General features: G+C 25.9%; 1 protein-coding gene and 1 long non-coding RNA gene across 3 annotated transcripts in view; one reads left to right on the forward strand and one right to left on the reverse strand.

Moving 5' to 3' along the window:
* Positions 1-13161, reverse strand: part of LOC123264290 (hybrid signal transduction histidine kinase G) — a 39061-nt gene that overhangs the window by 20040 nt on the left and 5860 nt on the right. The gene's annotated exons all lie outside the window — the stretch shown is intronic.
* On the forward strand, positions 4157-6301 carry LOC123264309. Its single transcript, XR_006509304.1, has 3 exons — positions 4157-4469; positions 4585-4655; positions 5401-6301. It is a non-coding gene; the product is annotated as an uncharacterized LOC123264309 (long non-coding RNA).

Consider the following 13161-nt stretch of genomic DNA (forward strand, 5'->3'; position numbering starts at 1 on the left):
ATTACACTTGACAATTTTTTATTTTTTATTTTTTTTTAAATAAACTAGAATGACATTAAAGTTAGCAGTCACTTGATAATTTTTTCCAAAAAATTATTTTTAAAATATTGCATTTTTTATTTTTTAAAATTTCTACTTGTCAATTTTTTTTCTCATTTTTTTACCATAATTTATCTGTTAAAAAAATTCTAAAAATTATGAAATATCTGTTAAATTAAATGAAATTTAAATTAGCTGACATCTAAGAATTTTCAGAATTTTTTTTTTATTGAAAAAATTATTACAAAAAATAAAAAAAAAAATTTCATTTGTAAAAAACTTTAAAAACTGTAAGTGCAATTTTTAAAAAATATTTTTTTGTGCTAATTTTATTATTAAAAAAAAAATTAAAAACATCGACTCAATTTAGTATTATTAAATTAATACTTATAAACTAGAACTAGAAAATTATTTTTAAAAATTGCATTTATAAATCCTAAAGATGGAATTTTTTCAATAATTTTTTTTTGTCATTTATTTGTTAAAAAATTCTAAATAATTATTAGATATCTCTCAATTTAAAAATTAAAAAATTTACTTTATCTTCATAAAAAATTTTGTTTTTCAAAATCCACTAGACTATTTTTATATTTTTTAATTTTATTAGTTCTGACGTCAGATGTCGGCTTACTTCAGACGTAAGAAATATAAAAAGCGGTAAACTTCTCGACTATAATAATATAACTTATTAATTTAATCATGATAACAAAATTAAAAGCCATTTAATAATTAAAAAAAAAAATAAACACGTAAAAATTGTAATAAATTGCAAATTATAATTCTTAGAAATAATTTTCTAAAACTCAAACGTTTAATCAACCAAGACAAGATATTTATAGTATTAAATTTTTTTTAATTTATAAAACCAACTAATTTTAATTATTTATTTTTAGAAACTTAGACTTAGTATTTAGTACATCATGCATGATGGCATAACCTCTACCCGGCAATAATCGTTTAATCAACTAATTGACAATTAACAAGGCATAAATAGCGCGGTGAGGTTGTGTACGCTAAAAAGAAGAAATAAAAAAAATAAGAAACAAGAAATGAAATAAAATGAGGTATGTAATAAAAAAGAGGTAAAATATATACACATACAGTATATGAGACACATAAAGTAAAAAAAGGAAATCCGGGGCAGTACTTGGTCTTTTGGGATCGACCACGCCTCGTCGACCGATTTATTTTCTCAAAGTTGTTATTATGCAATATAAGTTCAGACAGAACACTGGCAGTATCGTAATCTACAGACAATTTAATATCTTATTTTATTTTTAATAATTATTTATTATCATAATTATTTATTTAATGACATTTTTATTCAAATATAATATCTGTAACGATAAATTCGTTAAAATCGATGTGTTATTTTATTTTTAAATAATTATTTAGTTGATTGACGTTAAATAAATAAGTACTAATTTGTATACTCATATTTTAATAATTTTAACAGTTATCGAGTTTATCGTGGATACAACAGTGGGATCGTCAATCATTGTACCAACGGTTAAACGACAAGACTTTGAGTCTGACATTTGTTGACGTGGGATCTGTGATTGCGGGTTTACCTATATGTTATATTATATGTATGTATGTGGCCTAATGTAACTATATATGATACATCCGTTAAACGAGTCCGTGGAGCATAGGTAAGTCTAAGACTAAGACTCTATAAAATATCTATCCACTGAGCTATGCCTATACATATATGCGTGTTGTAGGGACACGAGTTGGTTGTTGGATGCTGGGTGCTGGGGTTTGGTTGCGCAACCCACTACACCATACAATGTTGCCTCGAGATGTCTGCTATCCTGGGACTAGACCTGAGACTGCACAGCTTTGGGTATGTAACTGGTAAATAAGCCTCACTGTACGTTTGTTCTAGCACTAGCTTGCAGTTAGTTATAGTACTTGCTAGATACTTATACTTATATTATTATATAGTTTCCCCGTAACAATGGAATTATATGTATATTGTATATAAATAATATAATGTGTATGCTGTGTGCTGTATGGGCCCCAATGATCACTCTGTGTTTTATCTCCAAGAGCATGAACGTGCACAATAAATGCTGTCTTGTGTAATTTATCAACTACAAACACTTCTATAATCTGTTTTATATCGTAATCCCTTTGGAAATATTTATTTTGTACAGTAGATTATGTTTTAGAGGAAGAAAAAATTCTTTTGTTCTCTTCAACTGATCGTGCTTATGATAAAATACTCTAAGAGGTAATGTGTAATGGGATTCGATTTATTTTTATTAATCTCCGAGGAATTTTTTAAAGATTTTTGGAGCTAAATTTCTATTAGGAATAGAAGCTAATTTATTCTCTGGTAATATTTTTCACTAAATAATGCAACATTACTAATTTAATCTATATTGACAGAGTTTCAAATCTTAACAGATGTTAAAAACGCATATTTTCAGTTCTCTAACAATACGTTCTTCTTTGTTTTTTCAGTGCAGAGAAAGAAAAATTTTTTGACTAGAGAATGAAATTCTTGGCTCAAGAAAATTTTTGAGTGCCTGAAAGAAGACCGAAGTTGTGTTGGCCGAAGTAAAAATTTTTCTTGAAATTCTATTCCGTGTGGTGGAAGTCATTTTTTCTTAATTCTATCATAAATACTTGATACCATAAATTTTTATATTTGATCAAGATTTTTAGATACTTTAGGGAAGCAGCGCCACCTACTTCAGCTGAGAAAAAAATTTTCTCACCTTGAGAAAATTTTTCTCTTGAATATTTGATACCCATTTTATATTATTTTAGCGTGCAATTATACATATTGAATGAAAAAAATGATTCAATATTATTTGATCTTCTCATTTGACATGTTAATCAATAAAATATGAATGAAAATTTACTTCTATCTTTATATTTAATTTTTTGGAGCAAGAGATAAATTTTCTCAAGACAAGAAAATTAACTTCTATCAAAAACTAAATTTTTTTGAGCAAGAGGCTGAATTTTCTCAAAACAAGATTTTCTTGACTTAAATAAATTTTCTTGGATCAAGATACGTATTTCTTAAAGCAAGAGAATTAATTTTGTTGAAATAAGTAAAATTTCTTATGTCAAAAAAATTTTTTTTCGCTCAAAAGAATTAGGAAGAAAAATATTTTCTTGGCTCAAGTGAACCTTTTTTTTGTGTTCATTATTTTTAAGTACATTAAAATATTATTGATTTTACATATTATAAGATATTGTAAAAGGACGTTAAATTTATACTCTAGTGACCCTATTATTGGTCATTGCTGTTGGGTTTTTATGTAAAGAAATAAATGGATTTTTAGTGAAATCTCAAGTGGATTGTAATAATGTAATGTAATATATTATATTATAATATAATATAATATAATGTAATGTAATGAAGGAAAAAGTTATTTGGATTACTGTAATTATATGGAGTTGGAGTTTATAATGGAAATATTTTTTAATTAGATCATAAAATTTTTTTACGGTCTACTTTGTAACGAGTTACAAAAAAATTATCTCAACTTTTATAATTAGGAATGACTATTATTGAATAATTACTTTTTTATTATTGTTTTTTGGATCAATTATGAAGCAATAAGAGATTAATAACTTTTTAAAAAAAAAGATCATTATTGCCGGACTAAAAAATTTTTAATAGTAATTTGTAAAATTACTTTTAAAAATTTTTTAGTCACGCAAATTTGTAAAAAGAAGATTGAAAATAATGAAGAAATAAAGTTAAAAAAAAAAGTAAATATTTTACCATATTAATGCAATAATTTAAGCAAAAATATTTTCTATAAACTCAAAGCCATGTATAACTCTAGAGAAACCGCAGATAAAATTTTTTATGACCAAAAAATATCTCTAAATGTAATAGTTAATAAGCATTGAAAAGTACATTGTACAATATGATGTTATGAATTACAACCGCTGACTTTGGTCTTTGTGTTAATATAATAAGTAGAAATTATTATTGCAACTATAACTTCATACCTATACACAGACATACAGACAATATTTTGCGTCCGGGTATTTTCTACTCTACTTTTATGACTCTCAATCATGGCTGTCGTTGTGCAATTCATAAAATCCTCTTTGGTTAGCCTTATAAATAAACGTCAGAATATTCATCAAGTTATTGCTAATAAATAATTATTAATAAACATAAATAAATTTTAAAAACAAACTGATGATTAATGTAACTCACTAGGTACTGTTATATGCTACCTGCTACGCGATCAGTAGCCGAGAGATCTTGCTTGTGCGTTCATTGAAATCACTTGATCCTGCTATTTCAATATTGTGCTGTAATACTCACAATTTTTTTTTTTTATAGAAATTATCAAGAAAACCAATTTAAGTCATTTTTTAATAAATTTCTAACAAAATTCAACTAGTACTAGAGTTCTACGATATTAAAATGAAGAAAAAAGTAATTATTGGTAAGTACTTTAATTACTCTTTTTTTATTAAATACATTTATAGATAATCTCACATAATTTAAGTAATTTTTAGTCAAAAATATCAATTATTAAATATTATATTTCTTTTTTTCAGATGCAGGTTAGAAACAACGCGCGCTTTGTTTGCGCAGATCTACTGAGCTGCGCTGAGTGTCAAAAATTGCCGTAATTTTAAATGCTAATATTGAAGCTTTTTAATAAAATTCTTATACAAAAATAAAATTATTTGAAATAAATAAATGTTTGATTCAAGAATTTTTCATCTTGATTTAAGACAATAAAACTTCAAAATTATTTTATTAGTTCAAGAATTTTTCAATTCAAGTTAATTTTTATTTCAATTAAATGTAGATTTAATTAATGACAGATAAAAATACGTCGAATTTTTTTTTAAGAAGAAATAAGAAATATTTTTGTGAATTAATAATTTTTTGTTTACATAAATTAGTAATTTTTTTTTTCACAATATTAATCATAAATTTTTAAGGCAGTTTTATGAAAAACCATAAAATTTAATTATAAATGTGCTACTAAAAATATAAAAAAAAATCTATTCAAGTTGCTCACAAAAAATTTACTCGAATCAAATAAATAATTTAGAAGAAATTCATCTTCTTAATTTGAGTAGAAAAATTCTCAAAGAAATTTTTCTTATTTTAAATAAATTTTTTCTTAATTCAAGAATATTTTATCTTAATTCAAGACAATTTTTTAATCTTTAAAACTTTTTTCTTGGTTCAAGAATTCTTTTTCAGTGTAAAAAAATCATAAAAAATTAAAAACTATAATTGAAGCAGTTTTAAAGTATGAAAACAATTTTAGCGCTAATTTACAGCTGAAAATAGCTTCTAGTAATTTTATAGCATTAATTTTCAGCAATACAGCTTCTTACAGTGAATTCTCTTTTCAGATGTTGGACTGAGTCATGCAGCAACCCAGTACATCAGACAGCACGAGTATCTACAGAATTGGCGACTAAGCTGTATATATATACAGTAACAGCAACTTGCGAAATTGACATGCCGATGACAACGAGCATGCATCGGCGCGAGTCACGCTTGTTGCTCATGTCTCGTTATTCTATTCTTCCTCCTCTACCTATCACATTCGTCATCGTCATCGTCATTTAAATTCTCGAATAAGTCAATTAAATTCGCCAAACAATGTGCTTACATACATTTATACATTTATACACACATCCATGCATTTATTATTTATTTGTTTAGCCATTGTCATTAGTATTTGCAAATTAAATAACAATAACTATAATAACAATGATAGCAAATAGTAACCACACACAATAACACTAAAATGTTAAATCATCTACATAACCCAAATGAGCAATGTTAAAAAAATTATATAAGATACCTATTAACGTTTATTTATAATTTATAATATAATGTAATATAATATAATACTGTTAAAAAGCGTAGGTTTTAACAACGGCGATTACTACACTAGGTCGCTGCGTTGCTTCAAAGGATATCTTAAAGCACTTTTAGCGATGGAGCAATAACTCTCCTTGGAATAAATATATCATCTGAAGTTTACACGAAAAATAATATAATGGTTAAGCTAAATTACTACTGAGTAAACTGGCTAGCTTTTTAAATCTAGTGATCCTTTCTCTTCAGCGAGAATTAATCATTCAATATTCAAAATTATTTAGTCATAAGTCATAAGTTACACTTTCGATACTAAACTTTGAAGGATTTGTTGTTTTTTATTATTGAATTTATTTTACTACTGGAATGAATAGAAACTACTGATTATTTGAAAGTGTACAGTGAGAAAAAAAATTTCTTTTTGAAAAAAATGGGAATTTTTGTGAGAAGAAATTTATTTTTTGGAAATTTTCAACAATTTTATTTCTTAGTTAAAGAAATAAAAATTTATCTTGAAGTAGTTTTCTTGTTAAAAAAAAAAAATAATATTTTACAAGAAACCTTGCAGTCACTATGTTACTTCCGTGACTTGTGAACTATAAATAAAATTTTGCCTTTTTAAATAATAACTTTGGTTAAATTGCACTGTATTTTCTTAAATATTGACGTTTTTAAAGATGTAAGCTCATCCTGATGTTACACTCATCAAGAGCTTTCATTTGAGTACCCACATGCATTTTGATATATTTTTCATATATACATATATATAATATATATAAATATATGAAAAATTGATGTGGGTACTTAAATGAAAGGTCTCGATGAGTGTAACATCGGGATGAGCTTATATCTTTAAAAATGTCAATAGTTCACAAGATGCAAGGTAATTTCTTAGTTATGTATCTAGAGATAGAGCATTTTCGAATGCAGCCTAAATACTTATCATAATAAATTGACTATCGATGAAAATGATATGAAACCTTGAAAAGGCACAAATTTAAGTCGCAACCTTTACAATAACACTAAATTTCACTAAAAAAACCGATTTTAAAATGATTATCCTGGACACAAAATTTTTCTTATTCTTTTGATAATAGATAAACAACGTGAGAATTTTTTTCAATAAGAAATTTACCGTTTATTTATTTCTTCAACTAAAAAATAATTAAATTGAATAATTTATTATTTTAATTTATTAAAATTTCGCATTTAATATTTATGAAGAATTTAATTTTTTTATAAAAACTAAAGTCTACAAACAGTTATAAATTTTTATATAAAAAAAATCCAAAGATTCACATAAAGAAATTTTTTTTTAGACATAAAGAATTCTATGACCATCGTAGATCTTAAATTAAAAAAAATCAATTCACGTTGATCTAGTTGGATACCGTTAGACCGTTAGGTCTAAATAACTTTTTTAAGGCAACTGAAATATTTTGGTTCTATGTCTAACGATATATCTTTTAACATTGATCTGTAACAGGTTGGACAAGAAATTTATTCTCCGAAAAATTTTATTTTTATTGAAAACTAAACTTTTTGTGCTCGAATAAAAAATTGAATTGATTATTCAAACAGTGTTAGAATTTTCAATGGAAAAAAATGAGATCATTGATTTTTAGAATTTTAGTCAATCTTTTCAGAGATTCCAATTCAAAACAAGCTATCAATGACTAGAAAAATTTCATTTTATCGTTAAATTAACATTTTACTAAAAGAAATATAAAAAAATTAATTTGCTACGTATTTTATTTCTTATAAAAAAAAGATCCATGTCACACATTTTTATTCTATCTCCAAGTTTTTTTTTAGATCATTTCTCAATGTTTTAATAATGTTTTATTACTTAGTCATTCTATATAATATAATATCGCTACTACGTACATTAAGAAATTAAATATATTGTTATACATAAAAAAACTAATTACGAATAGATAAATTACCTTTCATTCTAATATTCTGTATCGCAATCTCAGTTTTTGAATTAAAATTATCAAGTCATACCGACAAATGACGCCATTTAGTGAAACTGCGCAAGCTAGATGCGCGTTGTATCTAACGTGCATAATGTATAAACAAAATTTTATAACTCCATTGTAATTGACTTAAAAACATTCAAAATACTTAAAAATAATTAATAAATTATTTTACAAAAAAGAATAATTCCATTTTTTTCATTTAAAATAGCTTCTTGATATTTACGTTAGTCGCCATTTTGATGTTTGTCTTTAGAAGACATTTTTCATAACTTTTATGTATATTTCTCAAAATATATTAAAATTTATACAGTAATTGTAACAACTAGTAATTTTAGTAAATTTTAAAACAAAAAATTAAGAAATAATTTTTCTAAATTTTTAATATAGTAATCCATCAAAATATGATCGATGTGCACGCGTAGGCATGCACAGTTAATATCAAGCATTTTCTTGAAGCTTGAAGCTAATGTATGCAAATAAATAAATTTTAATACTTCTTAATACATTTTTTCCGTGAAGTTTATTATCGTCATAAATTTTTTCTTCCAAAACTTGAAAAAATTTTGGGAAGATACAAATACTAAAATTGTACATGAAAATGGCGTTTCATCAATTAAAAGCGCGCGTTTTTTTTACAAAAGAAGATTAAAAAAAATTTTACCTTTAAAACAAAAATTTTATAATTTTATTGTAATTGACTAAAAAACATTCAAAATACTTAAAAATAATTAATAATTTTTTTACAAAAAAGAATAATTCCATTTTTTTTCATTTAAAATATTTTCTTGATGTTAACATTAGCCGCTATTTTGATGTTAGTCTTTATAAGATATTTTTCATAAATTTTATGTATATTTCTCAAAATATATTAAAATTTATACAGTAATTTTAACTACTAGTAATTTTAGTAAATTTTAAAACAAAAAATAAAGAAAAAATAATTTTTTCTAAATTTTTAACATAGTAATCCATCAAAATATGATCGATGCGCGCGCGTAGGCATGCACAGTTAATATCAAGCATTTTCTTGAAGCTAATGTATGCAAATAAATAAATTCTAATAAATAAAAGTCCATAGAGTAATTTAACCGCTGTAAGATAGTAATTTTTCTCTTAAAAATGATATATTGTCTACTATAATTACAGCCGTTTTTTTTTTTATATTTTTCTTAGTCTCGACAAGTACATAAATCCCGTTCCACGCTAAATACGTCTTCCTAAAATTCAGCAAGCAGTAACTGTATAACTAAAAGTTCCCGGCGTTTAAATAAAGAAGTTGGTTAAAAAAGGTCCGCGGCCTTAAACCATCTGCAAGACCTTAGACATTAGAAACTATTTATATAAGACATAATATCGTGTAGAAAGAACAGACTTAAATAGGAAATAGGATAAGTTGCGTTGTATCAGAGACAAGTACTCGTATATTACAACCCCTTGTATAGTAAGCGCTCAACAAACTAAACAACCTCGGCATCATATCATGTCTTTATGACTAGACTGTGCGTATGTAGATAAACCGCAAAATTTCTCTTTCCCGCCAACGCACTCCAGCAACTTTGATCGAAAGAGGTAACCCCTGACCGCCGACCACGTTTTCCGCTTGCTAACTCATCCACACGCTTTATAACCGTCCTTTTATCCATCCAAACTCTTAAGCTCAATATTACATTGCATTATGCGTTATGTATCAAGCATTACATGAATTTGCTTGAGAAATTTATCAAAAGTAGTCTTCATAATTTTGCTTTGATTGCTTTCCCTCGAGAGCTGTATTTTTTGCGGGGATTTTTATTTTAACAGTTCTTATGTGAAGCTTGAGTGTACTGAGAATATTGTAATGAAATTACAGCAAGCTGTCAAGCAGAAAGGGAAATTGTTGAGAATAAAATTATTTTTCTTTAGCATGTTCCGAGAAATGAAGTGGTATCTTGGGGCAATGGAGCAGAAAAAAAGTATCAGCATCAATAATTTAAGTCGCCGATATAATACAATGTATCAGTATGTAGAGAATTAAAGTATAGGTCGTTCAAGTAGTCAGATCTTTCGTAAGCGGTAGTTACATTTTTCATTATTTTTATTTTAGTTTAATAATATTTAACGGTCCTAGTGAATTATTTGTTACGAAACAGGCCTATAGGGTACAGGCGCTGCAATAAATTTGACAGGAAAGTTTTTTTTTTCTTGTAGTAAAGGCTATAGAATAGACTGCGAAGATATTGTTCAAAAAAGAATTTTTGAAATTATTTTAATACATTCTTGCCAAGAATTTTCATTTTTGCAAGAGAAGAATATAAGTTTTTTATAATTTTCAAGAAAAATATTTTTTTCGAAAATTTCAATCTCTTTTTGTTTTTTTTTACCAATTAGATACCTTAATATTTTTATATCATCAATAATGAGACTAAAATAATTTTCAGAATGGGTTAAAAAATTTTTTTTTAGTTTTTTGAAGGAAAAAACTTAATTTCAAATCAAGAATATAAAATTCTTAAAAGAAAATAATATGAATTCTTCTTGAAAAAGAAGAAAAAAAAATATAGAAGAAGAATATAAATATATAATTTCTTTTCGGTAAAAAAACGAGTTTCAAGAAATTCTTGAATTAAGTTAACCGGCTGCAAAATAATTTTCTTGGAAAGAATACTTTTCTTGAATCAAGTAGTTTTTTTTTCTAGTATGTTGCAATATAACAAAAGCAATATTCTTTATTAAATTTAAAAATATTGTTCGAAAAAGATATACTAAATTAAAGAAGAATAAAAATTTTTTATAATTGTCAAGAGGACTTTCTTAGGTCAAAAAATTTTTCTTATTTTTGAGAAGAAATGCTTTTTTTAGCTTAATTTTTTTCATGAACTTCGATGATATTGTAAGAAGAATGAATTTAAAAGTAACTTTAATAAATTCTTCAAAGAAGAATATAAATTTGTTACAATTGAGAAGAATGCGTTTTTTTGTTAAGACAATTTTCTTATTTTAGTGAAGAAATATAGTTTTAGCTCAAACTTTTTTATAAACTTCACAGAAATTTCACAAAAAAAAAGAATTTCAAAAGATTCTTGAGAGAAGAATATACATTCTTTAAGATTATTACGTCTACGTTGACAATAAAAATTTCTTATTTTTTTATTTTTGAGAAGAAATAAAATTTTTAATTAATGAAATTTAACGATATAAAAAAAAAAAAGTTTCAATAAATTCTTTAAAGAAGAACATAAATATTCTACAATTATCAAAAAAACATCCTTGTGTTAAAAAAATTTTTTATTTCATTGAAGAAATGCAGTTATAGCAGAAAATTTTTCAAATCAAGTCAATTGATAAAATTGGCTGTTATATTGCAGCACCTCTTCCCCAGATTTTTTAACCTCGCCGGGGAAATAAATGAAGAAAACGTGTGATTCCAAGGATGTAGCAAGAGGTAGCAGCAGACCTCGTGTGGCCGATAAAAAAATAAAAAAACAAAACCGTGATCAATGGATTTAAATAAGTAAATGGGAGTGTCGTGAATCGTGATCTAGATCTTACACGAAATCGCCTCGCGGGTTTTATTCTTCGCGTTTCGACGTTCATGGAATTCTATTTCTCTAAATAATAATAAAACTGTGAGACTATAGCTTAACGGTTAATTCTCAGATTATTTATCTCCACTATATTTATATGTATGTTTAGAAATAGGTATAATCAGCCCCGTTTTACTCATTGCTGATCGCTGATCGTTAAATTAGAAAAAAAAAACAGAGAAAGAGTAAAAAATTTATTCACTCAGCGTTAACTCATGCTGCTGTCTTTAGACTCAAGACGTACAGAATAATAGCTGGTGTCTATGTCTATGTCTACTAGTATTGTTGTTTAGTTGTATACCTTTTCAATATAACGCTACGAGCGTGGCGGCACGAGTACTCAGTACCACCAGTACAGGACATAACAACCGAGTAAGTACAACGTCAGTACTGGTAACGAGACAACGAGAACCGATGGGATCCTGCTTCTTGTTTTTTCAGCTCTCTGGCACAGAACGTCGCCCAGGGAAGTATAAAATAGCAGGAAGTCGGCCGATACCGTGGCCAAAACAAAGGAAACTACCAAACGACGGAGATACCCATCTTTTAACTTTAACCGTGGGATCGGTGTAGTCGGCCAACCCTGACACTAATACAATCCATACAGTCTTTATCATTTCTATTGTTATGTTTTGTTTCCTTTTATTTTAGAGACCAGTGCATTAGTACCGGTACCATCAAGAAAAATCAGGCCAAAAATTATTTGATTACTTTTTTTACTTAACTTTGAAAAAGATTTTTTACTTATAAGGTAGTTGTCGTAATTGAGGCATACCGTCAGAAAATTCTAAATTTTTGTATACTTATTGAAGACAAGATGATATAATTACCCTTAAAATTTGAAGTCGATTGACCACATTTAACCCGAGATGAATTCAATTAAAAATTGGATATTTAACATTGATTGCATACGCTCTCTGCAGTTCTGTACCAGTTTTTTAGTTATAAAAAAAAAAAACTAACTGTCAGAAACTTTAAAAAAACTGACAGTCTTTTTATGTATTTGTTGTGAGTTTAAAAAAAAATAAAAAAAAATTTTTGACCGTCTAATTATTTATAAATAACGGATTAAAGTTCAATAATTTATGAAAAAGTATACATCTACGGAGTCGGACGTATAATCTCTAATATTTTGACAATATTGTACCATGACAACTATCTTAAGTGTAAAATTCTTAAAACAAGAAAATAATTTTTAAAAGTTTTAGTATTTTGAATCAATATGCATAAAATTTTAATCAAATAAAGTTTACTCTAGGTAAGAAAAATTTTCTCAATTCAAGAATTTTTTTCTTAAATCGAGACGATAAATCTCTTTAAAATGATTTTCTGGGTTTTTTTTTTTTATATTACTTTAATTTTATGGTTTGAATTATTTTGAATTAAAAAAAAAAAATTTTTAAAAAATGTTATTTAGAACTAATTTTTTAATTGCTAAAAAAATTAATGTAATACCTAACAGAAAAAATTTTTTTTAAATGAACTGTTAAAAATTTTTCCTTAAAATTAAGAAGTGCCATTTTGTAGTACTAAAATTTTTTATTTATATTTCTAATGAATATTCTTCAAGTTTTTAATTTGAGATTATGTCACGTTTTTTTTTTTATTAATTTGCTATTACTTTAAAGAATACATGTGAAAAACCTAAACATACATTACAAATAATATAACTTGTTTGGACTGATCAGAACTTGGTAAGCGCATGCGCAAAATCCGTTCCACAGAAGAACCAAATTCACGT

The sequence above is a fragment of the Cotesia glomerata genome, linkage group LG4, assembly GCF_020080835.1.
Source record: "Cotesia glomerata isolate CgM1 linkage group LG4, MPM_Cglom_v2.3, whole genome shotgun sequence".
Taxonomy (NCBI): Eukaryota; Metazoa; Arthropoda; class Insecta; order Hymenoptera; family Braconidae; genus Cotesia; species Cotesia glomerata.